This window comes from Notamacropus eugenii, chromosome 2, assembly GCF_028372415.1.
Source record: "Notamacropus eugenii isolate mMacEug1 chromosome 2, mMacEug1.pri_v2, whole genome shotgun sequence".
Lineage (NCBI taxonomy): Eukaryota > Metazoa > Chordata > Mammalia > Diprotodontia > Macropodidae > Notamacropus > Notamacropus eugenii.
The window spans coordinates 205,469,879-205,497,107 of NC_092873.1; the positions used below are offsets into that span (position 1 = coordinate 205,469,879).

The following is a 27,229-nucleotide window of genomic DNA, read 5'->3' on the forward strand; positions in this document are numbered from 1 at the left end:
GAAGATTAATGTGGTTGAGCCTATGGTTCTAATTCTATGACATGTAGTCCAGCTTGTCTTATTGTAGAAATGAGGAAACTGAAAACGAGGGACCTGAAATGACTTGTCTTAATTTGTATGGCTAATAAAGACTTAGTTACTCTTGTATGTACAAGATAAAGAAGTAAAGAGAATAAAAAATGATCTTGAGGTTTTGAGTCTGGGTAACCAGGAAGATGGTGGTATTGTAAATTGAAATAGGGAAGCTCAGAGGAGGAACAAATGTTTTGGAAGATGAAAAAATATTTTGATAAGCTGAGGCTGAGATGTCAACAGGACATCCAAATAAGAGATATGAACCTGAAGCAGATGGAAGCTTGAAATTCATGAAACAACTTCAGGCTGGAGATACAGAATAGTAGATAAAGTAGAAATATGTTCTGTGTGACTTCATATGTATAATGGGTATCCTTTGCCTTCTCAATGGAGGGAGAGGACAGAAGGAGGGAGATAATTTGAAACTGAAAATAAAAATTAACAAAACAAATTAACAAAAAGAAAACAAAAAAAATATGATACCAAAAGTAAACATTCATAGAAGTAATAACTGCAGAAGTGGGTGATAGTATAGAGAGAACAGTGTTGGGGAACACACATAAGGGCAGAAGAAGAGGAAGTGTTAGGGAAGGAGACAAAAAGTAGTCAGAGAATCGGAAAGCAACCATGAAAGTAATTTCATATAAGTCAAGGGAAGAAAGAGTAGCAATAAAAAAGAGTGGTCAGTAATTTTGAGTACTGCAGGGAGGCAAATACTAGTTGACTGGGTGAAGAACTAAGAAAAGGATTTGAATTTGTCAACTGGGGATTGTCAGTGGCCTTTGAGTAAGCAGTTTATTCAGTTCCCATTTACAGAGTACTTTCAAATTTACAGCATTTTCTTACAAAATACTATAATTCTAAATAGTACAGTTATTACCATTTTCAAGTAAATTTTTGTTAATATCTTTTGTTTTCACATCATTCATATTTCCCAGCATCTTCTTCTCCTTCTCAGAGATCAATGCCTTATAATGCAGCATAAAAAAGAGGACAAAAATGATAGATCAGTAAAACTAACCAAAATATTCAAAAGGTGTGATATATGCTATATTCCATATTCTTAGTCCCCCATCTCTGTAAAAAACAAAACAGAATAAAACAGGAAAATGCCTTCTCATGTGTCTTGTTAGGGATAAAGCTTAATCATTATGCGTTTATGGTGCTAGATTTTGTTTTTCTTGTTGTTTCTCCTTCATTTTAAATTGATGCTTGAATAGATAGGTAGTTCAATGAGTAGAACTCTGGGTCTAGAGTTTGGAAGACCTGAGTTCAAATTTGGCCTCAAACACTATTAGCCGTGTGGCCCTGGCCAAATCACTTAACTTATCTCTCCTATAGTTTCCTCATCTCTAAAATGGAATAGTAATAGCACCTATCTCATAGAGTTGGGAGGATCTACACACGCAAAGTCTTTTGTAAGCCTTAAAGCCTATATAAATGTTGCTTATTATTCTCAGTTACCCTAAAACCCAGGAAATCTACAGAGGTTACTATTATATCATATACCCTGCTTAAAGCATACTACCTTCTTTTTTTCTCTCAAATTAAATTTATTATAAACACTATGGAGAAAAGATAGAAAGCAGCATATCTGGGGGGAGAGAGTATAACATGACAGGTAGAAAATAGGGATGTGTTTCATTGGCATAAGGAACTCTCACTTGAAGAAATTTGCTTTTTTGATGTAGATAGATAGTGGAAGCAATTTTTGAATTTCTCCTACAGTCTTTACAATCTAATTTTTTTTCTTCTACATAGTTCCTAAGCTTAGGCTACTGCACCGGCCTAGGAGAAAGACCCTATCAGACCCAACTCTGACTGTTGATAAGTCTCCATAGATCTCTCTTCCCTCCAGACTTCAGGCCTTGAGCATATCACCCTTTTTCTAATCTTCTACACACATTAAAGCTTTGGAGCCTCCCTGTATTCTGACTAGTCTATGTGAAACAGATTTTACTTGCTGGGTCTTCCTAGCTTACTTGGACCTTGATGACAAAAACAATTCTTTTGTCTATCTTCACCCAGTCTGGTCTGGCCCATACTAGCCAGGCTACTCTGGGCCTTCTCTCAGATGTGCACAATCTGGCCTCTGGTTCAAATGTAAACTATTATTGTGGACCTTTTAGTGCCCCCCTGCCCCCACTCAAACTCCCACTCATTGGCTCAGTTGTACTGACAGAAACATCCTAGGACTGACAGACATTGGACATTTTTCTCTAGCTCTAAAATCCAAATCCTTTTCACATTTGAAGGCCATCTCATAGTCTTGGGATTCTCACCCAACACAGACATGTATCCTAAATACTACATGTTTGATTATGCTTTTTGTCACATGCAGCTTATAAATGTTAGAGTTTGTTATTAGAGATAGGGCAGCTAGGTGGTACAGTGGATAAAGTGCTGGACCTGGAGTCAGGAAGACCTGAATTCAAATCCAGCCTCAGATACTTACCAGCTATGTGACCCTGGTCAAGTCACTTAACTCTATTTGCCTCAGTTTCCTCATCTGTAACATGATCTGGAGAAGGAAATGGCAAACCACTCCAGTTCCTTTGCCAAGAAAACCCTGAAAGGGGTCACAAAGAATGGAATATGACTGAAAATGACTAAACAACAAGATAGAGGTAAATGGGGCCCTGGTAGAGAAGTTTAAGGGACTTTTATCATGGTAGAACAAAGATTTTATATGGCATGGTGAAAATCATTGGGGGCAAAAAATAAGTGGAGGGAGCTTGAGAATGATTAGGGGTGAGCTGGATAGGGCTGAGATCATGGAATAAGATAACAAAGGTTATGATTTAGTACGTGTGGGTGGAGGTGGTTAATGGGGCAAAAAGGGTCAAACTTGACGTTGTGAAGTAGTTCCGCTGTTGATGTTAGCAACTGAGGAACCAGTGTGCTATGTATGTGTGGGAGTTGCTAAGTAGTCTGAGTAGTCATAATAGAAGTTTGTAGAACAAACCAACCCCCAAAGTCCATCTGGAATGTTGATAAATCGATGTGTTCTATGGAAAAGATCATCTCTTCCTCCTCCCTTACCAACAAGTACCTGGCTAGAGTTGATTGGACACAGCAGCTTCCAGATGGAAGAATGATGGGAAGAGGAAGGTAGACAGAGTAACACCACTGGAACCATCTGAAGCATCATGTCCCCATTCACTTGAATGAACCTATTCTTTTCTTAAGGTATAGTCCTTATATAATCATTACACAAAAAATTTGCTTCTTTCCAATGAATGAAAAATTACTATTGCATCATGTGCAGCATTTCTACTGATGGTTTCTATTAACTTCTATACTGATCTATTTAGGAAAGTAATTATAATTGTCTAGAATTTACTTTTAGACTCCAGAGGGACATGCAATTGTGGTCTTAAATTTGACATGATTCATCTACTTTTTGTTTTGCTCCATCATTTTTGTAGAAATATAGAAGACTAAACGTTGATTAGCTTATAGTCAGTAAGATCTTAGTTCAAATCTTGTCTCAGATACATACTGGCTTGTGTGCTATAATGGCAAGCAAAGCAGGATTTTTTGCTGTTTTTCTGGATTGAGTTTTAGCCAATCAAGTGCCTTTGAGTCTTGCCTCTGAGTGAATTGAGAGTCTTTGATTGGAAACAGGAACTTGCTTGTGGGGAGCCCTAAGAAAAAGAATGTTTGTGATGTTGGCTCTCCTTCTGTTGATTTCTCAGAAAGAAATCCTTTCTGTTGGTCTATGTTAATTTCTCAGACAGAAGCCCTGTCTGTTGGTTTTTATGAGTGAATTAAGTTGAAAAGTAGAGATCCACCTACAGAAAGGAGGCTTAGCTTAAGCCCCTTTTAAGAGGTGTTAAAGTGGACTGAGATGATGGCTCTGGTGATGTGCATATATGTTATGATAGCCCTGTTAAGCTTTGTTTTCCTAGAAACAGAAGCTGTGGGCAGGAGCCCCTGGAGACTGCTGTCAGGCAGAAGCAGGGAGAGTTTGGAGTGGAACCGTCCTAGGGATTGAGACAAGGAGCAGGAACAGAGAGCTATCTGCATGTGAAACCACTCAAGAGCTGGGAGTGGTTGACCCATGGAGTTATGGAGTTTGGAAGTCTGCCTCAGGTCAAGATGAGAGAGGACTTTACTTGGACATTGTGTATTGATTAAGGAGACTGTTCTTACAGTGACCTAGGGATGGATAGGGTGGTATTCTCTGCTACCCCTTAAGGATGCATCATGCTAAGGAAGACCCCAGCCTGGAATCCCCTGACTTTGGGAATACAATGATATATGCTATATGACATACTGAGTGTTATGAGATACATATACGTATTAGATTATATATTTTGCTAAAGTATGTTGCTATGAATGTTATGCTTTACCTTAGTGAACAATGTTTAGTTTATTGCTGAATAAAGAGTTCATTATACTATGCGATTAGACCCTTAAAATTACTCATAGCAGCAGTCCTCAGGTGTGCTGCTGTGATCGGCGTTACAGTGACCTTGGTTAAATCACATCCTCTCAGTGCCCCCAAACAACTCTAAGACTTAAGTTATGGATAAGAAAATGTGGAAAACTGAGAGCTCCCTGTACCCATGAAATCACAGATCCATTAAAAATATAGATTAGTTCATGAATAATAACAGCAATAGAGAAATTGTAGAGATTATTCAAATTCCAGCTATAATAGATAATAAATAATAGTGGGGATGGAAGAAGGCAGCTAATTATGAAGTGTTAGTCTCGGGTTCTGAAAATCTCCCCTGATCAAAATATCTTTCCCCATAGGTCCATTAAAATGCTTAGAATTACCATAATTAAAATAATTCCTTTTAGTTAAGTCAAAATGTCTTATTAAAATACTGTTACCTGGGGCTGGAGTGAGGTGGGGCAGGGGTTGGAGGGGAGAATCCTGTAGCCATTGTCAACAACACTCTTTGATATTAATCTATAAGATCAACTTGCTGGCAGAATCCAGCTGAACCTTTGTGGTTTTGGATAGTGGTTCCTCCTTCCTTCTTGAAGAGGACCAGTGACATAGGAGGGTGATGTCTTGATTGGCAAGTGAATTGGATTTAAGTGAGGCAGGGCTGTGCAAAGTCATCAGCTGGACCATTACATTTTAATGAAGGTGCCTAGGGAATAGGGAGTTAGTTCCTGGCAAGACAGTTCTGGGTGGAGCAACGGGTTGGGGTGGGGCGTGGCCACTCAAGAATTAGGATGATAAAGCATCCCAGTGCTTAAGAAGGAAAAATGCTAGTATAAGTCTGGGGGAGGAAATATTAATATAGGTTTTGAGTAGGCTGGGTTCTGAAAACATCACATCTTCCTAGGACTTAACATATAATGAATTTGATGTTTCCTAATATCGTTAGTGGTGCTGGACCATCTTCAGAGAAGCAAACAGATAGAATTAAATGACTCGTTGAGAACTGGTTCTGCTTCCAAATCATGGTACAATTGAAGGAACACCAGAGCAGTAAAGAGGCCTGGGCCTTGATTTGATCTTTTATTCAAATCTAGTTAGCCAGTGTTGTGATTGAATTCAGGTAAACTAAGGAAACAAAGTTTGATCTATGTGATTTATTAGCAAGTCATGTAGTTGTAAAAAAAGGGGTTCAAAGACCCTCAGCAGTGAGTAGACCCATTGTCTTAAGGAGGAGAGATATTAAGTGATATGCTCAGGGATCACATGGGTTTCAGATCCTGAAACAAAATTTGAACTCATTTTTTTACCCCACGTCTAGCACTCTGTCCACTAAGTCACCTAGCTGCCTACAATTTTTTTGGTTTTGACTATTTTTTTTTTTATTGGTTATAATATTATATCACATTTTTATACAATAATATATAATAATAACATAATATACAATATTTATATTATTTATTATTAATAATTAAATGTTATTAAATAATTATATATAATTACATTTATTAATTATATTGTAATAATAAAATAAAAAATTAAATTTTATTATATTATTATAATATTTATTATAATATTATAGCATTCTGACTGAGATTGAGTATTTTAAAGTGGCAAAGGACCACAAATGATGACAGGCAATACAGCATAGTAGAGAGGACCCTGGATTTGACAATCAGAAAACCTAGGGTTCAAATCCCAGCTCCAGCAGTCATTAACTGCATAATTTATCTGAGCCTTTCTTCATCCATAAATGGAAATAATACTTGTGGTATTCCCTTCAGAGAGCTGTTGTGAAGAAGGTGCTTGATAAACTATAAAATGGTATAAAGGAATTATTATTTATAGTCCCAGTCTGATGGTGACTTTTGAGAGCAAGATTCATGGTTAGATTTTTCTCCATTGTTAAGATGGGGGTGCTAGAAATAAGGGATGCCATATTGCAAGATTCCTGTCAAAGATTCAGTGTTCTCTCAAGCTGGATTCCCAGTCTACCATTACATAAGAATCCCTCTGAAATTTCTCTCATTCTTACCATTCTTTGTGCTCCTTACCCTTCCTCCCCTCCCTGCATCATACTTTGTCTCATCCAGCAAATAAATGCATGCTGTGATTTCAAAGTCATTTTCAGGTTTTGCTCAAATTTCCTCATGTTGACATGAGCACTGCTGTGTTATGTAATTACCCACCCTTTGGATTTAGTTGATAGATTTAGTCAGTTTTTTCCAGAGAGACTGATAGGTGATATTGGAAGTGAAGGTGCATTAACTTTTAATGGAAGAATTTCCATTTTTACCTACACGTTGAACCTTGACCTAGGCAGGTTAAGAAGCTTGTACTAGTCATAGAAACAGTGTTTAAGTGGCTAGATAATCCAGTCAGGATGATCAAATTTCTTTTATTAGAACTGGGGAGCAGAATTCCTTTTGGTTCATCACTACTGTTTTCACTTGCAGAAAAGGCCTGGTCCAGCAGAACCTATCTTCAGGAGTACCTGTAGATCCTAATCAGGTGACCTGTAAGTGTGATTTACTTTTTCTTCTTCCTCAGTTATTTTGATTATTGAGTATTGATCTCTCAACAGAAAAGGGTTCCTTTAGTAAAGCACTTGATAGCATTACACAATGTAACCAGAGTTTCATTGGTGGTGTCTGATTTGGAGGAGATGAAAATACATGGAAGAGCTATAAGGTCTCTTCTAGGTAGTGAAGAAATTGTGTTAGTTATTACTAATCCTTCCCCTCTCTTGGATTTTCTTGATATTATCAATTTTTTCTTTGAAAAGCAGTTCCTTAGATTGTTCTGCCAATGCGAACATCTTTTTCTAAAAAGGTTTCATTCTAAGTTCCCAGAAATCTGTTACTAAGAATGAAGACTTGGGATATGTAGTAGAATGATCAACTCACTGTCTCATGTAACTGCCCAGAAATTCCATCTGGACAGCACTTCATTTTGATGTGTTGTCTCCTACTATTACCATGTAAGCTGCATCAGGGCAGACACTACCTTACTTTTAGATTTGCATTTCTGGCAATTGGCACAGTGCCTGGTACATAGTAAGCCTTTAATAAATGCTTCATTCATTCATTTTATTACAAAGCATTGTGCTGTGTTTGTCTTTCATTCTCAAAAAAGACCATGATGTCAAGATGATGACATGATTTGTAGTTGACTTTGATTTGAGTGAGGGAGGGCTGTGTAAGGTTACCAACCTCACTGTTTTCATTTCCTCACTTTCTTCTCCTGAAAGTCAACTCATTCCAAAAAAAATGTATTTTTAGTGGATAAAATGTATTATTACTCTAAGTCTATATATCTTTACTAATTATTTGCATCATCAGTACAAGCAGGGAAGGCATGCCAGGGGTAATACTACTGACTTCACAATTTTTTCTTGGACCAGTCCTGATGAAGGGAAAGATGGATTGGTCAGGATCAAGACAAAAATAAAAGCATATGTTCCAGAATCAACCTATATCTCTGATGATGTGGTCCTATTATGTGCTCCCTTCCAAGAATCCTTGAGGGTTTGCATTTATAAAGATATCATAAGATGGTTGTACATCTTTAGCATTTTTTATGTCAATCAAATTCTATTCAAGTCCTTATTGGTCATTCCAACCAGAGTGTTCCACTAATGTCTTCTTGGGTTGCCTTTTTTATGGTGTGGTACTGATTCTAATTTCTGGAAGGCTATACTAGCAGAGTTCAAGCTCTAGAAGGGCCTATCAAGTGGTAAAAGCTTCAAATATGGACCTGGTGACAGAAAATATCTGTCATCTGAGATCCAACTTGCTAAATTGGATGACACTCTTTAACAGATGGGCCAAAAAAGTGATGAACTTATTAATCACTTATTATTTGCAAGGTAAGAGGCAGTGTGATATGGTGGATAGAGCACTAGAAATTCAATCAGGAAGATGTGTGCTTGAATTCTATCTTTGATCCTTTCTTTGTCTGACCTAGAGCAAGTCACTTGAACTCTTAGAGGACTTATGTACCAAGTTCTGAGATTCAGTGAAAAGAGGTCAGATGTCTATCTTAAAGCAACATAATAGTTCATGAAATAGAAAATTTGTGCATTTTATTGCATAAGACAAATATTAACTAATTACAAAAAACACATATGGGTAGTTTTTGCTGGAGACTGAATTAGATTGTTTATATTTGCTTATCCATATGGGAGATGGTTCATTAAATGTTTGTTTGGTTTCCTAGGGCTCGAAACTGGAAAACTAAAATTTTCACTTTCTACTACCCCTGTTATGCAAACCAGTCTTCTGTAAAATTGTGCTTTTGAATACCCACTTGATTGGATTTTCCCCCCAGTGTTATATTTTAATTGGTTTCTTCTTTCTGTTTCATATGAAAAATAAGTGAAGCCCTTCCTAGCAGCTTGTAGGATAAGGTAGTTACTGCACTGAATTTTTTTTTTTTTTGGATTAAACCTATAAAGGCAAAGCAATTAAAAAAAACTTCTTTGAAATGACAAGCATAAAAGGATAATAATTCATTTTGTGCTTTGCTAAAGACTGACGACAATGTGGCATAATTTGTTTTTAAATGTCATATCTTTATTGCAGCTGCTACTTGCACAAGACTTTTTCTTTCCTCAAACACTATTCAGAAGAGTCAGATGTCACTCTCTTTTGTTATTATAATAGGCTGTATCCCCTTCAATGTCTGTATACAGCACCTTGGAGATTCATAGGCCTCAGAAATGATTCTTCTCTTTTCCAGCTCCCTTAGTCACATGATGCCACAGGAGTGGAGGGCACCGACTGCCTTGGCTCCTGGTTAGTGTCAACTTCTGGGTCCGTAGATTGAAAAGTTGATCAGATTACAGAACAGACTTAGATGTGTTTGACATCATCTGATTCAATTCTATAGACCTCTTACTAGGATCACCAAGAAGCCTTCAGAGTTTAGGAGAATTAAAGAGAGAGGATAGTAACAAATCATGGCTCAGTGAAAACAGGAATAAGACTTACAGTGGATGTATAAAAGGAAACTTGGGGTATTTAGGACTGTTTCAGAAAGCTCATTTTTTGAGCTCAGCATTTTAACACTTTCTGCAAATGCTACTCAAAATTTCCTCCATAAGGCTGAGTTTCTTATTGCATATGTGACCTAGACAGACCTTGGTACTGTATATCCTGATATTTTTTTCCCCTCCTCACAAATGCATTTAGGGTTGTAAGGTCAAACTGATAACTGCTTACTGGTCAGCCTTTTGATATTCTGAAAATTTTAGTTAAATTAAAGAACTGAAGATTTATAACTTGAAGGGATCTGAGAGGTCATTTCACAAATAAACAAATCAAGATCCAGAGAGATTAATTGACTTGTCTAAGGTCATGTAGCTTGTCAGAAGTAGAATTAAAACCTTGAATGCAGGGATTTCCCTTATGCTACATTTTCTCTATAGTCCATTTTCCATTATGCCCTAGGAATTTGGCTTTATTACTTTACCATTTATCTGACTAGTCTGTTGTTATCAATTTGGGCACAGTCAGTCAACAATTATTATTATCATTTTAATTTTTATTGTTAAGCACTTAGTATGTACTAAGGAATAGAAAGTCAAAAACACACTGCCCCTGCCCTCCAAAAGCAGTAGTTCACATTCTAGTGGAAGAGACAATATACCAAAATTGTATATTCAAGATATATACAAAAGGAAGCTAATCTCAGAAGGAAAATACTAGTAGTGTGCATAGGTTGGAGTGCATAGGGAAGACTGGGAATGGGAGAGATCTTCTGCAGAAGGTGGGTTTTGATCTGGGTTTTGAAGGAAGTCAATGCAGCTAAGAGGTGGAAGTGAGGTGGGGGAGACCATTCTAGGTATGGAGGACAACCTTTGAAAAGACACAGAATGCTGTGTAGGAGGGACAACAAAAAAGACTAGTGTCACTGAATTGTATAGTATGTGGAGGGCAGTAAAGTGTGAGAAGTCTGGAAAGGTAGAAAATGACTGGTGGTAAAGGACATTCAGAGTCAAATTTTATGTTGTTCAGTCATTTTCAGTTGTGTCTGACTCATGACCCCATTTGGGGTTTTCTTGGAGAAGATACCAGAGTGATTTGCCATTTCCCTCCCCAGCTCATTTTACAGAAGAGGGAATGGAGGCAAACAGGGTGAGATGAGTTGCCCAGGGTCACATAGCTAGTGTGTATCTGAGGTTAGATTTGAACTCATAAACATATGTCTTCCTGACTTCAGGCCTGGCACTTTATTCACTGTGCTACTTAGCTGTCCCTAGAGCCAAATGGAGGAGTTTATATTCAATCCTGTAGGTAGTAGAGGGCCAATGGAATTTATTGAATGGGGGAGGGGGTGACACGATCAAACTTGTGCTTTATGAGGATTACTTGGGTACTTGCATAGAGAATGAACTGGAGTGATGAGAGGCTTTAGGCAAGGAGAACATAAAAATAACAGTACTAGTAGTACCAAGGTCTAGCCAGGTCAGTTGTACCATAAAGACCTAAGTGTCTTGGAGGGCATTTTGAGTAGTAATTGTACAAATTAACCCATTTATTTAAGAAAAAATAAACAAAGAAGATCAACTGCTTAAAACATTCCTGCATATTCCAGATCTTTTTGAGATCAACATGAACTCTAATTCCTTAATCCTCATGACACCTTGATGAGGGAATTGACAGTTTATTAAAGTTCTGAGACGAGAATAAGTTAACAACTTGCCTCAGGTCACTCTGAGTCGGTTGCATAATTAAGAAGTTGAATCCCATTTGTCCATCATGATGAATTTTGGTGAATAGAGAAATGGGAGTTACCACTGAGAGGAATGAAATTAAGGGGAATTGTGCCAGAGAGCAAACAGATGGTATAATAATGTAGAAGTCCCTAAGAGACTTATGGTTACTTTAGCTTTAGAGATGAACAATTTTTACTTTCTGCTTGTAGAATTATACATTTAGTACAGGTAGAGATCTTATGGTGTGGGCGGGGGGGCAGTGTTGAAGTGGATACAGTGACAGACCTGGAGTAAGGAAAACCTGAGTTCAAGTTCAGCCTCAGACACTTACTAGCTGTGTGATCCTAAGCAAGTCACTTACCCCTGTTTGCCTATGAATCTCCAAGATACTGCATGCAGACATTGGGTTCAAACTCTTACCAGTTGTATAACTCTGGGAAAAATCCCTCAAATTTTCTGAGATTACTTTCTTATTTGCAAAATGGAGATAATAGGACCTTGCATTACCCACAACATGAAGCTGTTATGATAATAAAATGGGAGAATATTGGTAAAATGCTTTGCACATTTTAAAATACTATATAAATGCCATTTATTATTTAGGTGAAAAAGTATTGCTGTGCCTGACTTAGCCTTCCCTGACTGAAAGAGACAAATTAAAGCATGAATTTTTAGCTTAGCTAAAGGCTCTTAATTTAGAAATTACTGGTTAAACTGGTTTTGAATTTTTGTTCTTGGCAAAAGGTACTTTTAAGTAAAAAGATCCTAAAGGTTAGTAGATGGTAGAAAGAAATTAGGGACCAAAATCTGAGATTAATGTTCAAATTTATGTCTCTGCCTTATTAAAGGAAGTATTTACATTGATGAGATCGCAGATAATTCAATCAATGAAAATATGATATCATAAAGGTTTCTTAAGCACATACCATGTGCCCAACAGCTAGGTGGCACAGTGGATAAAGGGCCATATCTGAAGTCAGGAAGACTCATCTTTGTGAGTTCAAGTCTGGCCTCAGACACTTGCTAGCTATGTGACCCTGGGTAAGTCACTTAACCCTGTTTGCCTCACTTTCCTCATCTGTAAAATGAGTGGGAGAAGGAAATGGCAAACCACTATAGTACTTTTGCTAAGAAAATCCCAAATGGGGTCATGAAGAGTCAGACATAACTGAAAATGACTGAACAACAATGTGCCAGGTATCTTGCTAAGTGCTGGGGATACAAGTAAGAAAAACATAGCTTCAAGTCTAATGACTGGAAGACAATGCACAAAAGAAAGCTGGAAAGAGAGGGGAGGATACCTAAAAAGAGGAGAGGAGAGTACGCTCCTAGGGCAAGGTGACTGTGGAGGAGAAACCAATCAGAGTAGTTGGAGGGAAATGGAGAGTTGGCTGAGCCTCTGGGCTCTCTGTAAGGGAGTCTCTGGGAGGAATTGTTTGTTCTTCCCTCCGGGCCCAACAATCAGGGTGGACAGAGCCAACTTAGGGTGCCTATGAGACAGGATTACCAAAGCTAAAGCAATCTGCATGATGCTAAGTTTCTTAGTGACAAGCTTATCCTGGGTGGGGATGGGGGTCGGGGAGGGGGGGGTGGTGGAATGATGAGCATGAGAATGGTGGAGTCAAGACCAAGCAGAACAGCTGGTGAGAAATAAAGAGTTGGTTGGTATATTAAGAACATACTATGTGCCAGGCACTGGTGATAACAGTACAAAGGATAAAACACTCCCTACTTGCAATGAGCTTACATTCTAAAGAGGACAAGTACAAATATCATATCTATAAATCATATCATAAATCCCATCATATCATATATATTTAGATAAGACACATACATATGGATTAGTTAAATCCAAATGAGTATTTGAGTTTTGAATTGAGTAGTATATAGGAGTATTTAAGGATACTTTAAAATAATTAAAGAAGAAATTGAGTTGTGTACTTTATGTACTTTGCATCTTGGAGGACAAGAAAACTTTGGCAGAGGTTCTTAACTGAAGCCTGTGAACTTGTTTTTTAAAAAACATTTTTGATAACTCCATTTCAGTATAGTGATTTTCTTTGTAGTCCTGTGCATTTTATTTTATGTATGAATACCACCACAAAAACAAAAGATTCCTAAAGGGGTCTATGACACAAAAAAGGTAAAGAATTCCTACACTAAGTCTTTTTTTTTTCTGGAAACTTTGCTGGTAAATGTGGTTTGGGATAGCAATAAGCTGTTTAGGGATAGGGTCTTAAGTTCTGCTGTTACCTTTGTATTCTAGGATCTAGTATCTTACTTATTCAGATTTGGTACTCCAAAATCAACTCAGCTTCCTACTACTGGAGAGACTAAGGCTACGAAGCAGCCTCTTATAGAAGGTGGGATTAGCAATGAATCTTGAAGGAAGCCAGAGAGTGGAAGGGAAGAGGGAGAGTATTCCAGGCACAAGGGATAGCCAATGAAAAGGCACACAATTGGGAGGTGTCACAATAAAGTTTTTTTTTTTTTTGGAAGGAAATTGATAGGCATGAATACTGATACATGTAATACCTGTAATGATTGATGTATTAATTGTTACCATGGATAATGACAATATTCTTGCTATTGATGTCAACACATTTTGTAAGGGAATAGATATAGCCATCGTTCTGGGACTGATCATCTCTGGAAAGAACACTGCAAGTTTTGAAGAATCAGAATGACCTAAAGGGATAATGGATGTATGGTAGATAATGACATATTATTTTTGATGACCTGAGGCCAAGAAAAGAATGACCAGAAAAGGAAATGACTCCACTATGTAAGAGAGGAAGGGATAATAGCCAGCTAGTCTAAATGCTAAATGTGACACCTTTGGATGTAAAAAAAAAAATAAAGACCTAGAGGAAGGCCTCTAGATCATTAGGTAAATCTATGAAGGCTTTCTCAATCATAGATCTAGAGTAGGAAGGGTCCATCTAGTAAAGTGACACAGGAAAGTTAAGCAATTTGCCTGAAGTTACAAACGTAGTAAGCACTGGAGTCAGAATTTGAACGAACCTAGATTATCTGACTAGGGGTAAGACCCTTTCCCATTGTACTATACACAAGCTTCATGAACAAGAATTAGAGAGAAGATAGCATAGAAGGATTGTGAGTGGCACTCCTAGAAGGAATGTATTCACATGATATGATCACAGATTTATTGATTTAGTAGTTCTGCTGTGTTTTATTTAAGTAGATGGAATGTTTTAGGTGAGAAAGGTGAGGAAGATGAATGTAATTGCTACTTAATGAGCCAGAAAACTATCAAGAATTGACCTTATAAAGCAAATTGCAAATAAACAGGGAAAAATTTGACTGTTATTTAACAAAGACCAAGGAAAGTATCTGTCAGACAAAATTGTATTGAACTTGTGATAACAAAGCATTATATTAGCTGCCTGCTGGGACTTGAGGACTTGAGGATAACACTTGGGTAGTGTTATATTCAGGGCTAGTCTTAGGCAGAGGATACAGGGGACCAAGAAGGCCCCTACTCCCACCAAAATAGCACCTCCATCTTAATAATTTATATTCATATACATTGAAGCCTTCCCAAAACTCTGTGAAGGAAGTGTTATCTCACCAGCTCCATTTTATATACAAAAGACTCTGCAAGTTTAAATTTGGCTTAAAATGTTGTCTCTGCAACTTATTTGCTCTCTGATCCTGGGTCGCTCACATATTGTCTTCCAAGTTTGAGTTTCTCATTACTTAACTGCTAAGATGAGAATAGTAGCAGTAGTAATTATCTCAAAGGATTTTTGTGACATCCAATGAGAATAATGTGTTGTGTGAATATGTGTGTTGTCCAGGTAAGAGATATATGTTCACATGGATTGTTCAAATGAGTCTCACAGGAGGCACTGAAAGAAATCTCTGAACTTTTGCCCACTTTTCCCCAAGGGACACTGTAATTCCTTCCTAAGGACCTCAAGTTGACCACTTTGTTCTTCAGTTTTTGAGAGGGGTACTAGAATTATATCTTTCTGCCCCCTAAATATTACTGGACCAGGAATGTGATTGTGATTAAAAATAATTCTCTTTCTGATCATTCTTAAGGTGGATAGGGTTATACCACAAAACACTCCTTCCTACTCAAAGATGGTCCTGCTTTAAAAGACCATCATTATTGGTAAATAACAAGTAAATTCACCATCTGAGCCTTCAGGAAGTTGTAGTTTTGCTGGTGCAAGGTCTTGCCTCCATGTTGATGGCTGCTGATCGATCAGAGTGGTGGTTGCTGAAGACTGGAGCAGCTTTGGCCGTTTTTTAAAGGAAGACAATTAAAGGTCATCTTAGTGTTATTAACTGGCCTAGTTTCAATACAGTTGTGTCTCAGGGAATAGGGAGGCCTGAAGAGAGGGAGAGAAATGGGAAATGGCTTATTGGTGGAGCAGTCAGACATATGACATCTATTGATTAAGTTCATCATCTTATATGGGCACAATTTGTAGTGCCCCAAAACAATTATATTAGTAACATCAAAGATTAGTGATCACAGATCACCATGATATATATAATAATAATGAAAAAGTTTGAAATTTTGTGAGAATTACCAAAATGTGACACAGAGACACGATGTTAATACATGCTGTTGGAAAGTTGCCACAGCCCTTCAATTTGTAAATAAAAACAAACAAAACACAGTGTTTTCAAAGTGCAATAAAACAAGATATGCCTGTATGGTCTCTCTCAAAGAAAGAATATTTCTCCTTTCCCTAGCTCTCAAACCAACTCTGCCCTTCCCTCAGGCATCCAGAATTATGTCATGATACTTTGCCTGTCACATCTAAGCAGCAGCAAGCAAAATGTCCTAGACTTTGATACCTGGGTTAGTTCCAGTGTATGTAAACTACTTTGTAAAGTAATATAGAGTGTCAGCTATTATCATCTGCTATTTTTAATTATCTATGCCTTCCTCATTTCCCTCTGCTTATACGCATAATTAAGAACTGACTGTAGTTAAAGTAATTTTCAGATTATTGCAAACCTAATAAGTAAATTTGGCTCTCCTGTTATAGTCTGAATATTGCAGATAGTGTTTTGTTAATTAAAAATTCATTGTTATTAACTAAATGTCAAAGGATAATGATATAAAACTCATTTCTTCCATGGTGATGGCAAAATGGAAAAATTTTTTTAAAGGTGTTAAGAATGTTTAGAAGGTGTTAAGAACCATACTGTTTTAATACTAGTATATAACTTTTATTATGCAAAATGTTCATCCTTGCCTAGTGAATACAAAAAAAAAAAAAGAGTTGGACTTTATTGTCTGTCCAAAGGCAGCATGAAGTATAATTTCATGAGATATTTGGTCATCTCATATGTCAGTTCTAGATAAACATTTCCTTTAAAAGACCACTGTGAAGATAGTTACAGCTTATATGCCAACAGATGTTGCTGAAGATGAGAAACTGTGCAAAAAACTTGATAAGACCTTTCCGTTTAAACTTTTATTTTAATGCTCAGTGACTTCAATGCCAAAGTAGGCAAAGGGGAGAAAAGTGATATATATATGTGTGTGTGTGTGTGTGTGTGTGTGTGTGTGTGTGTGTGTATGCATACACATACACACACATATATGTACATATATATGTATGTATGTATATATATTTATATATATACACACACACATACATATATATATGTATGTGTGTGTGTGTGTGTGTGTGTGTGTGTATAATTTAAAATCTGGCTCAGGAGTAGGAAATGAGAAAGGCAAAAGTCTCATGCCTGTATATCATCTGTATTTTTTTCAAGGAATTAGAGAATAGGTAATAGATTTGGTAAGCAATGACGAAGCCCATAAAAACTGATAATATTTTAATAATAAATGATTGAAAAGGAGGAAATGAGCAATTATGAAGTGCCTGCTGTGTGCCAGGAATTTTGCTGAGCACTTTTCAAGTATCTCATTTGACCATCAGATCAACCTCGGGAGGTAGGTGATGTTAATATTTTCATTTTGCAGTTGAAGTTACTGAGGCAGAAGTGTTTCACGTGACTTTCCCAGGATTACCAAGCTAGTTCAGCATCTGAGGCCAGAACTGAAGTCTTCTTTTTGACCCCAAGCTTTGATCTCTATTCACTGCACCACTTAGCTTCCTGACTGGTTAGTGTTAGAGAAGTCATTTCTGAATCAAAGTCAGTCTATATTTAGACTATCAGCTTTTTAGAGAAAAGACCAAAATTTGCCCAAATTATTAGAAAGAATAAGAATGAAAAGATAAGTACACAGTTGAGTTAATTTGAACCTGGATTATTCTTGCACATGCCGAAACCTGGCTTCCCTCAGAAATACAGACATTGGCTAGTATTGAATGTAGTTTTTCTCATGTTCCTTAACATAAGACAAGGCAGCTTCTAGACCATCCATTTTTATCCATCACTCACCCTTTCCACCTTTGAGAAGTTCCCCTCTCTCTACTCCTTTCTCACCATATTCTCATTCTTACCCTTGACTAATATGGATATTGACTACTCAGAAGGATATGAGTTGAAGAACATTTTGGAACTATACTGTATCATTCCTTTATTTCTTTGTCCATTTCCAGGAGTAAAGGTGATGGCGGGGCTAAAATAATGAAACTATGTCTTTCCTAGAACTGACTCTGTTTATATCACCCTTTGTGAATATTGGTTCTAATCATATGCAACCCCTGGATCATTCTCCAAGCCAGTATCTATTCTATAATCTTATTCTCTGCCCCAATCTTTGCCCTTATAGTTGGGATTTTCAACATGCATAATACTGTTCCCCTCAAACATTCAACCTTCTAGGTTAGTCTCACCACCTTAGTTCCTGATAAGCATGGTTACACCCTTGTCACATGACTATCATTGAAATCTTCTCCCTGATCACAACCTCCTGTACTCCCAGGACCTCTCCCTCTGACTCATTCCACTAAAACCTATTCTTTGTCTTTTCTCTGATTCATCCCTCCTTGTTCCCTAAGTCTGGATTTGGCCACTGCTCTGGCTTTGTATCCCTTCTTTTACATTCGTAATAATATTTTCTATCCTTGAATCTTTTGCCTTCTTATAACTTCTTTCATCTTGAGCAAGTGATATAATCTCTCTGAGACTCATTTCCTCATCTATTAAAAGAGGGTATTTTAAAAAATACTTAAATCTTAAAACCTTAATAACCTTAACCCCCATCATCTGCCTTTTCTGTTCCTGTACTCAGTGCTATTGAACACTGCTAGAGGAAGTCTCACAACTGTTGTCTAATATATTTATTTTATCTGATTTCACCTTGGTCCTGACTGCTTCATGGAAATCCTTATAATCTTTTCTGGTTGATTCACTTATGTACTCCCCAAAACAGCTTTTTCAAAGAATCTCTTCTCTCTATCTTGTTTGTGCTTCTTATCAAGGACTATACCTCCTAGTTTACTGATGTAAATGATGCACTGATTTTTCTTTTTGGCTGTTTCAATTTAATTGGAAATGACCAATTTTGGGTACTGATTAGAAGAGACTTTGAGGGAAGTGAAATATATATTGGCCAGGTAGAAGGAGAAAGAAGGAAAGTTCAAAAACATAGATCAATAGGGATGAAGCAAGATTGTGAACAGGGTGGAGAAAGTCTCCTTTCTAACGTAATTTGTCCCTGCCCAAACCCTTTCACCATACTGACAATGAATAAGCCAGGAAGAATGGTCAGAGTTAATCTACCAGGGGTATTTGTTTTGTGAAGTTTGGATTCAGTCAAAGGGCTGCACTTGAGAACCTAGCAGGCCACATATGACCTTGAGGCTGCAGGTTCCCCACCCCTGGCCTAGACTATGAAAAGTAAAGTTGGAAACAACTATAGAGAGGATTGGAAGTTGCTCTCTACGACAGAAATAGGAGTTTTTGGATGGCCTTGGGGAGGGCATACAGCTGTATGGTAGATATTCTATTATATGTTGATATATTCCTTTTATTGGTTTTATGTAAAGATTAAAAATTCTTTCTACAACCAAACATGGTCTACCTTTATATCTGGGACTGACTAGATGCAAGGGGAGGGTAAGATTTCTAAGTAGATGCAGGCTCACGACCTCTGGGTGAGGTCACCCAGAGAGAGGTAGAGCTGTAAAGGTTAGAAGATCATATCTTGTCTGAAAACTGGAAAGCTTTTAACTTACCCCACTTAATTTTAGCAGTGTACAGTGCATAAGCTCATGAAGGTAAGCATGGGATTTCCCAAGGTCTTGTCCTTATTGGTAAATTGGATCAGGTCAAAGGCTAACAATACCTCCATGTGGTTCAGCCGAGAAAATAGAGGCCATCCATTTCTAATGCCCTCTTCTTCTCTGTTCCCTCTCTTTTAACTCCCTTCTTTGTGAAACATTCTTTGAAATAGAGGTGACTTATCTTTGTCAAAGCCAACCCCTATACCTGTCCATTCCTGTTTCCTTTTAGAGCTTAACTTTTAAATCATCCCTCCTCTGCCTCTCATCTTCAGTCTGCACCACTGGAGAAACTACCTACAAGGCAGGATCAAACCATGTTATGCTAATCTCTGATGTAAGTTTAATTTCTGCTGAGTGAATATGGAGCTGCGTTATTGGCTTTATGGATTTAGAGTTCGCATTCAGGTAGATATGGGGAATCTGGACTGAACCATATCACTAATAAACAGACAATTCAAATGAGAATTGATTGTGTTTTTATAACGTGTCTAACACTGTACTAGTTGCTATTCAGAAAAAGTATCTGGCAAGTTCTTAAAATCTTTGTGGGAGAGGGAGAAAGAAGACACTCAAGAAACACTTGGAGAACAATACAGTAATATATGTGTTATAGAAGAATAATAAAAGTAAAATACTAAGTCAATATGTTTTGAAAAATTCGTTTTGGAGGACTAGGTAAGGTTGAGAGAGTTGAGGGTTTTCTTAAATGTAGCAGGTTCTTAATAAAATGTTTGTTTACACATATGGAGGCTGCCCCCACACAGCCCATAAAACACCTGTAGAGAGGGACTCTCAACAAATTTTGGAGCAGCAGAAGTGGAGAACAACAGAGTGGAGGAGATTTCAAGCCCAGGGTGACCTAAAAGACCCACAGGAAACATCAGTTGCACTGGACGCAGAGCGGGGCGAGGAACCCAGCCCAGCCTTAGCCGTGTGGCACACGGCTCATGAACTGCCCTCTGGGGCAGAATCCCCAGTGGCAGCAGCAGAGGGTCTGCAGATCCCTCAACCCACAGGCGCCAAAGGTCAGTGACAGGGTTTATTCAGCTGGCCAGGAAGGGAGAAGGGCCTTCACATTGGGCAGGCAGCAGGAGTTCTCAGGGCAGCTCCTACAGCAGCCTGAGGCCATAGCTGGATCATAAAAACCCCTGGGGGCACTGAAGAGCTGAGTCTTACCTCAGCCCTGTGTAGACACCCTGAGGCAGCTGGTCTTTGTCTTGCACTGAATGGAGGCCCTGCCCCTGCAGCTTGACTGAATTCCCCCCCTCCCCCCAGTGGTAGCTTGGTGGAACTGGAGGTCAGGTGCCTGTGGAGAAGAAACACTGCTAAGATTCTTGATTTTGCCACCTTGGAGGAACTGATATCTTACAGGTCCCCAGAGTATACCCTACTCTTGACAAAGGACCCAAAAGTCAAGTAATTGGTTGGGAAAGTGCCCAAAAAAGGGAAAAAAATAAGACTATAGAAGGTTACTTTCTTGGTGAATAGATATCTCCTCCCATCCTTTCAGATGAGGAAGAACAATGCTTATCATCAGGGAAAGACATAAAAGTCAAGGTTTCTGTATCCCAAACATCCAAAATAAATATTCAATAGGCTCAGGCCATGGAAGAGCTCAAAATGGATTTTGAAAATCAAGTTAGAGAGGTGGAGGAAAAACTGGGAAGAGAAATGAGAGAGATGCAAGAAAAGCATGAAAAGCAGGTCAACACCTTGCTAAAGGAGACCCCCAAAAAATGCTGAAGAAAATGACACCTTTAAAAATAGGCTAACTCAATTGACAAAAGAGGTTCAAAAAGCCAATGAGGAGAAGAATGCTTTAAAAAGCAGAATTAGCCAAATGGAAAAAGAAGTTCAAAAGCTCACTGAAGAAAATAGTTCTTTAAAAATTAGAATGGAACAGATGGAGGCTAATGACTTTATGAGAAACCAAGAAATCACAAAACAAAACCAAAAGAATGAAAAAATGGAAGATAATGTGAAATATCTCATTGGAAAAACAACTGACCTGGAAAATAGATCCAGGAGAGACAATTTAAAAATTATGGGACTACCTGAAAGCCATGATCAAAAAAAGAGCCTAGACATCATCTTTCATGAAATTATCAAGGAAAACTGCCCTGATATTCTAGAATCAGAGGGCAAAATAAGTATGCAAGGAATCCACCAATCACCGCCTGAAAGAGATCCAAAAAGAGAAACTGCTAGGAACATTGTGGCCAAATTCCAGAGTTCCCAGATCAAGGAGAAAATATTGCAAGCATCTAGAAAGAAACAGTTCAAGTATTGTGGAAATACAATCAGGATAACACAAGATTTAGCAGCTTCTACATTAAGGGATCGAAGGGTGTGGAATATGATATTCCAGAAGTCAAAGGAACTAGGACTAAAACCAAGAATCACCTACCCAGCAAAACTGAATATAATACTTCAGGGGAAAAATTGGTCTTTCAATGCATTCTTGATGAAAAGACCAGAGCTGAAAAGAAAATTTGACCTTCAAACACAAGAATCAAGAGAAGCATGAAAGGGTAAACAGCAAAGAGAAATCATAAGGGACTTACTAAAGTTGAACTGTTTACATTCCTATATGGAAAGACAATATTTGTAACTCTTGAAACTTTTTTCAGTATCTGGGTAGTTGGTGGGATTACACACATACACACACACACACACACACACACACAGAAGCAGAGAGACAGCACAGGGTGAATTGAATAGGATGGGATCATATCTTAAAAAAATGAAATTAAGTGGTGAGAGAGAAATATATTGGGAGAAGAAAGGGAAAAATGGAATGGGGCAAGTTATCTCTTATAAAAGAGGCAAGTAAAAGACTTTTCAGTGGAGGGAAAAAGAGGGAGGTGAGAGAAAAAACATGACGCTTACTCATCACATTCGACTAAGGAAGGAATAAAATGCACACTCATTTTGGTATGAAAACCTATCTTACAATACAGGAAAGTGGGGGAGAAGGGCATCAGCAGGGTTGGGGGGATGACAGAAGGGAGGGCACTGGAAGGAGAGAGCAATTTGAAGTCAACACTCTTGGGGAAGGACAGGATCAAAATAGAGAATAGAAGCAATGGGGGGCAGGATAGGATGGAGGGAATTGTAGTTAGTCATATACCAACACGACTATTATGGAAGTCATTTGCAAAACTACACACATATGGCCTATATTGATTACCTGCCTTCCCAAAGGGAATGGGTGGGGAGGGAAGGATGGGGAGAAGTCAGAATTCAAAGTTTTAGGAGCAACTGTTGAGTATTGTTCTTGCAACTAGGAAATAGAAATACAGATAATGGGGTATAGAAAGCTATCTTGCCCTACAGGACAAAAGAGAAGATGGGGATAAGGGAAGGGACGGATGTTAGAAGAGAGGGCAGATTGGTGATAGGGGCAAATTAGAATTCTCAGCGTTTTGGGGTGGAGAGGGAGAAATGGGGAGAAAATTTGGAACCCAAAATTTTGTGGAAATGAATGTTGAAAAGTTAAATAAATAAATTAATTTTTAAAAAAATAAAATGCTTGTTTAATGAAATTGGGTTTGTATCCCAGGTTGGGAGATGTCAGTAGGTCTGTATCTGTGGAGTTTAAACAAGAGAAAAATAATTCCAGTACGTTGTCTGGTTGTATATTGGGTTGGGTTATTGAATCGTATAACCTGATCCTTTACCCTAAAGGAACTGGCAAATCTCTTTGGAAATCTGTGGAGCATAAATCATAAATTAACTAAAAGGCTTATAGGAAACATTTTCTTTTTTGAGAAGCAGTTAAAAAAACACCACCCTAATCTTTGTAAAGAAATAATCTGCTCTAAAGCTAGTCTTATCTGTTTTTAGACAGTTAGGAGTGAAACATATTTTGTCCCTTAAGGGGGAGGCATTTTTCTTTCTTTTCATTCTCCAAGTTAATAACCTTATAAAAAGAAAAATCTGGGTCCATCTGTGTGGAGTTGTGCATAAGAGAAAAGGAATTAATTCACACTGTCTGGTGTCAGGATGTAATATGATTATGCCGACGAAGCTAAAAAAAGAAAATACCCAGAGCTCATAAAAAATTGGAAGAGGTCACAGCTGCAACAGATGGAAAGAAAAATGGGTCTCAATCATTCAGCAGTTACTAAGCTAAGAGGAAACATTAACCTAGGCATCCCCAGTACATACAACTGATTCAACCTGGTGAATCTCATTGGATCTTATCAAAGGCAGAGCTGAGAATTTTATATCAAAGTCCTGACTTGTCATGTATATCTGTCTTCCTCAGACAACAATGGGACTGGTTCAAACTATTTAATGGATTAATGTTCTGAAATTGTGGAATCACATGCATTCAACCCTCAGTTGCCTCCTTGTGGATTTTTCATGGAAATTTCAATATGATTTTTGTGATTATTAGTAAAACATGCCAAATTATGGAGGGAGTATCCAAAATAACTGACAGAATTTTAGTTAAAAGGGACCCCAGAGGTTATTTAGTTCAATTTATATTCCTGGTCATTTTTACTCTGAGGTCAAACCTATGTGTACTATAAGTTCAGGAAGGAAGAGGAACTCTCAACAATGACAATTCTGAATATATTAAAGGAAGCAATTCTGATGAGAAGGAAATATGGAAGCTATCCAAAGAGACAGATTTGGATGCATACAGAACTCCCCAAGCAGCTTAGATTTTTAGAGGTAGAGTAAATGGAAGCAAAGACAAGTAACCAGATGTTTGAGAGTGGCAAGATCTTGTTGAGAATAGTATCAGTAATACTCAAGGGCAAAAAGAGCTGAAGACAGTAAAGAAAACCAAAGGTGGCAGCCCTTCCCCCTTTACCTGAGCTATATAGAGGGAAAGAGAAGAAATAAAAAGAGGATGAAAACACTCATAGAACTGGATAAAATGATGATAAATGACAAGAGAAAGAAGGCAGAGCTATTTTCTCTGTATAGGTGAATGACCTTTTCATTGGAAAGCAGAGAATGAAAATGGTTAACATGGAGTTGATTCCTAAAATATATAAGGGGTTAGTTAAAAAAAAAAAAGCCTAAATAACCTTGAAAAATTCAATTTAACTGGTGTCCTTTATTGCTTGGTGACTTTAGCACAAAGGTGGGGATAGGTGAGGATGGCAAAACATGTGTTGGAAAATATGTGGATCTGGAATAAGAAATTAGAGAAATCAAAGACTTATAGACAGAAGCTTCACATCTATACATCCTGAACATTTTCTTTGAGAAAAATAATTGGAAGGTGCTAGAGATGATTAGTACCTGATAAAATCACAAAAATGAAGTTGATTATATTTTAGCAGGTAATGAAGCAACTCATTATTGACCTAAGAGTTATTACCAAATCATTTGTTTGTATTACAGTCATAATATTTACTTGTTAGAGGAAAGATTAAAATTAGTACAAAAATTACATAAAAAAATTTAAAAATGAGAAAAAGATATGATATATATTTAAAATTATAACCTAACCTGTTTAAATAAGTTATCGATAATAAAAATGGGATTTGGATGGAAAAAGAACAGACACCAAATATAATAATTTCAAATGAGTTTAAATGGTGTAAATCAGTTGCCATAACAAGGAGACCAAAAGATCCTAAAAATTTCCTTAGTTAGCAAACATTTAACTTACTTGCCAAGCTGAGAGATAGCGACACCAGTTTAAAATATAAACTTGTTTGTAAAGCCTTAGGAGGAAATATGTTGGAACATTATGAGCAGCGCTGCTTCACAAAACAGAGACAAGTAGTGGCGGGGAGGAGGGTGTGAAACTGATTTAAGGAAAGCTTGCTGTTTTGACCCAGCGATACCACTACTAGAATCTAATGACTCTGAAAGAGAGAGTGGGAACAGTGGACTTTGAGCAACTCTGCCTCACTTAAATCTAACTGCCACACCAGTCAAGACATTACCCATTATCCACTATTTTACCCATCTAGAAGACAGGTGAGTGACAAAGTAACAGGTGTGGATACTTTGGGAACTGTAGCTACCACCCTTCACACAGGCAGCCTGGGACACTGGATCATCTTCTCAGTGGACTGAAGCAGCAGTGGGATTTGGCAGCTCCCTGGGGGTCAGACCATCCTGCTTACCTCCTGGTGTGAAGAAGTTGCTGGAAAAGGTACCCAACCTGTGGTAGAGCATAAAAACTTCCTAAGGATTAGAGCTATCTGAAAAATCAGATTGATTCCCTTGGAAGTTAGTGGAGTCCCCCTCCAAGGAACTCTTGTGTGTTGTAAAGGGAATTTTAAATTGACAAAAAGCTTTCTCTTTCCTTCTGAAATTGGGTTTAAGTGACTTGACCACAACTAGTAAATGTCAAGTGTCTGAGGTAGATTTGAACTCAGGTCCTCCAGACTCCAGGGATGTCTGCTCTATTCACTGCACCACCTAGCTGCCCTGAAAGGTCTCTTTCAATGAAGAAATTTTGTGATTCTGTGATATAACAAACACTGCCCTAGCCAAAGGATAAGAGAAAGGTGTCAATTTATTGTTTTAAATACCTAGCATCAGATGAATAACATGACAGTATTAAAAGAATTTGCAGATGTGATCACTTACAACAGAGATTCTTAATGGGGGATCCATAGATGATTTCAGAGTGTCTGTGAACTTAATATGGAAGAATAAAAAACATTTTGTTTTCATGAACCCTGAAATGAAATTTGGCATTTCTTTTAATTATCAATTTTCTGAAAAACATTATTCTGAGAAAGGTTCTATGGGCTTTGGCAGATTGCCAATGAGTCCATGACACACACAAAAAGGTTAAGAACTCCTGACTTACTGAATGGTTGAGAATGATCTTTGAAGAGTTATAGAGAAGAGGGATAGGTTGAAAACCTATATTGTCTTAATTTTTTTAAAAGGCCCATAAAAGTAGTGAACCAGAGCCAGGATTCAGGTGTCCTGACTTCAGGTCTAATATCTTTTTCATTATACTGCTCTTAACTTCATGAACTGAAGAATCAAGTGATCATTCATTCATTTATTAGTTCCTGAGTACTTTCTACATGGCCAATGAAGGATTGAAGACCTTAGAGAGATACCAGAATGAGAGTAAAGAACCTCAGAGAGGAGGCAGATATTTGGGGTTCTAGGTCTGCTTTTGCTACTAATGTTCTGCATGAACTTGGACAGGTTTCAGTGTATTTATCTATATGCAACAGGGTTTATTATAGGTTATCAAAGCTGGTATTGTTATATGTAAAACAAGGGCATTAAAGGACATCCATAGTTCTTTCAACACTGACATTTTATTAATTAAAAGACAGAGCAATTGTTACAAAGTGAAAGAAATCATTTTCTTGTAAACAGTGAAATACATAAAGAAAATGGTTAACATTTGGATGAGGTAAGAAAAGTATATTCTTCCCAATGTGAAACAGTTAAGGGAAATATTAGAAAGAGGTAAAAGTGTCCACAATGAAGCTTTTTAGCATTTAGATTTCCTATGGACTTCTTATAGAATGCCATCCATAAACGTCAAAAGTATTACCTTAAGATACAAGCGTTCAACCTCAGGATAGAAAGCCAGCATATTATCTGAAATCAAATGATTAATATTCATTGAAGATTCAATTTCAATAGCATATGCTATCTTTTTTCTTCACCTGAAATATTTTAAAAGTACAGCTGTTAGACACAGATTCCTAATATCATTCAGTCTAAAAATACTAATAAAGGAACACCTCCAAGGTTACTTAGCCTAATAATTAAATCTGAAAATAAGCTTCATATGAGTCATCCAGAGTTGGGAGAAATTTCTCACAACTTCTTAATTAAAATTATTAAATGGGCAAATCAAAACCTAACAAAGCCCTGGCAAATGTATTG

General features: G+C 37.5%; 1 protein-coding gene across 3 annotated transcripts in view; it reads left to right on the plus strand.

Annotated features, from left to right (window-relative positions):
- Positions 1-27,229, plus strand: part of PKIB (cAMP-dependent protein kinase inhibitor beta) — a 120,895-nt gene that overhangs the window by 74,119 nt on the left and 19,547 nt on the right. The window contains exons 1-2 of one of the 3 annotated variants that reach the window (XM_072643188.1): positions 3,068-3,264; positions 6,934-6,995. The exons of 1 other annotated variant lie outside the window; for it this stretch is intronic. The gene's annotated coding sequence lies outside the window, so the exon portion shown is untranslated. Of the gene's footprint in view, positions 1-3,067; positions 3,265-6,933; positions 6,996-27,229 lie in introns of those variants that run through there. One more of the 3 variants, XM_072643186.1, reaches the window with a different exon arrangement.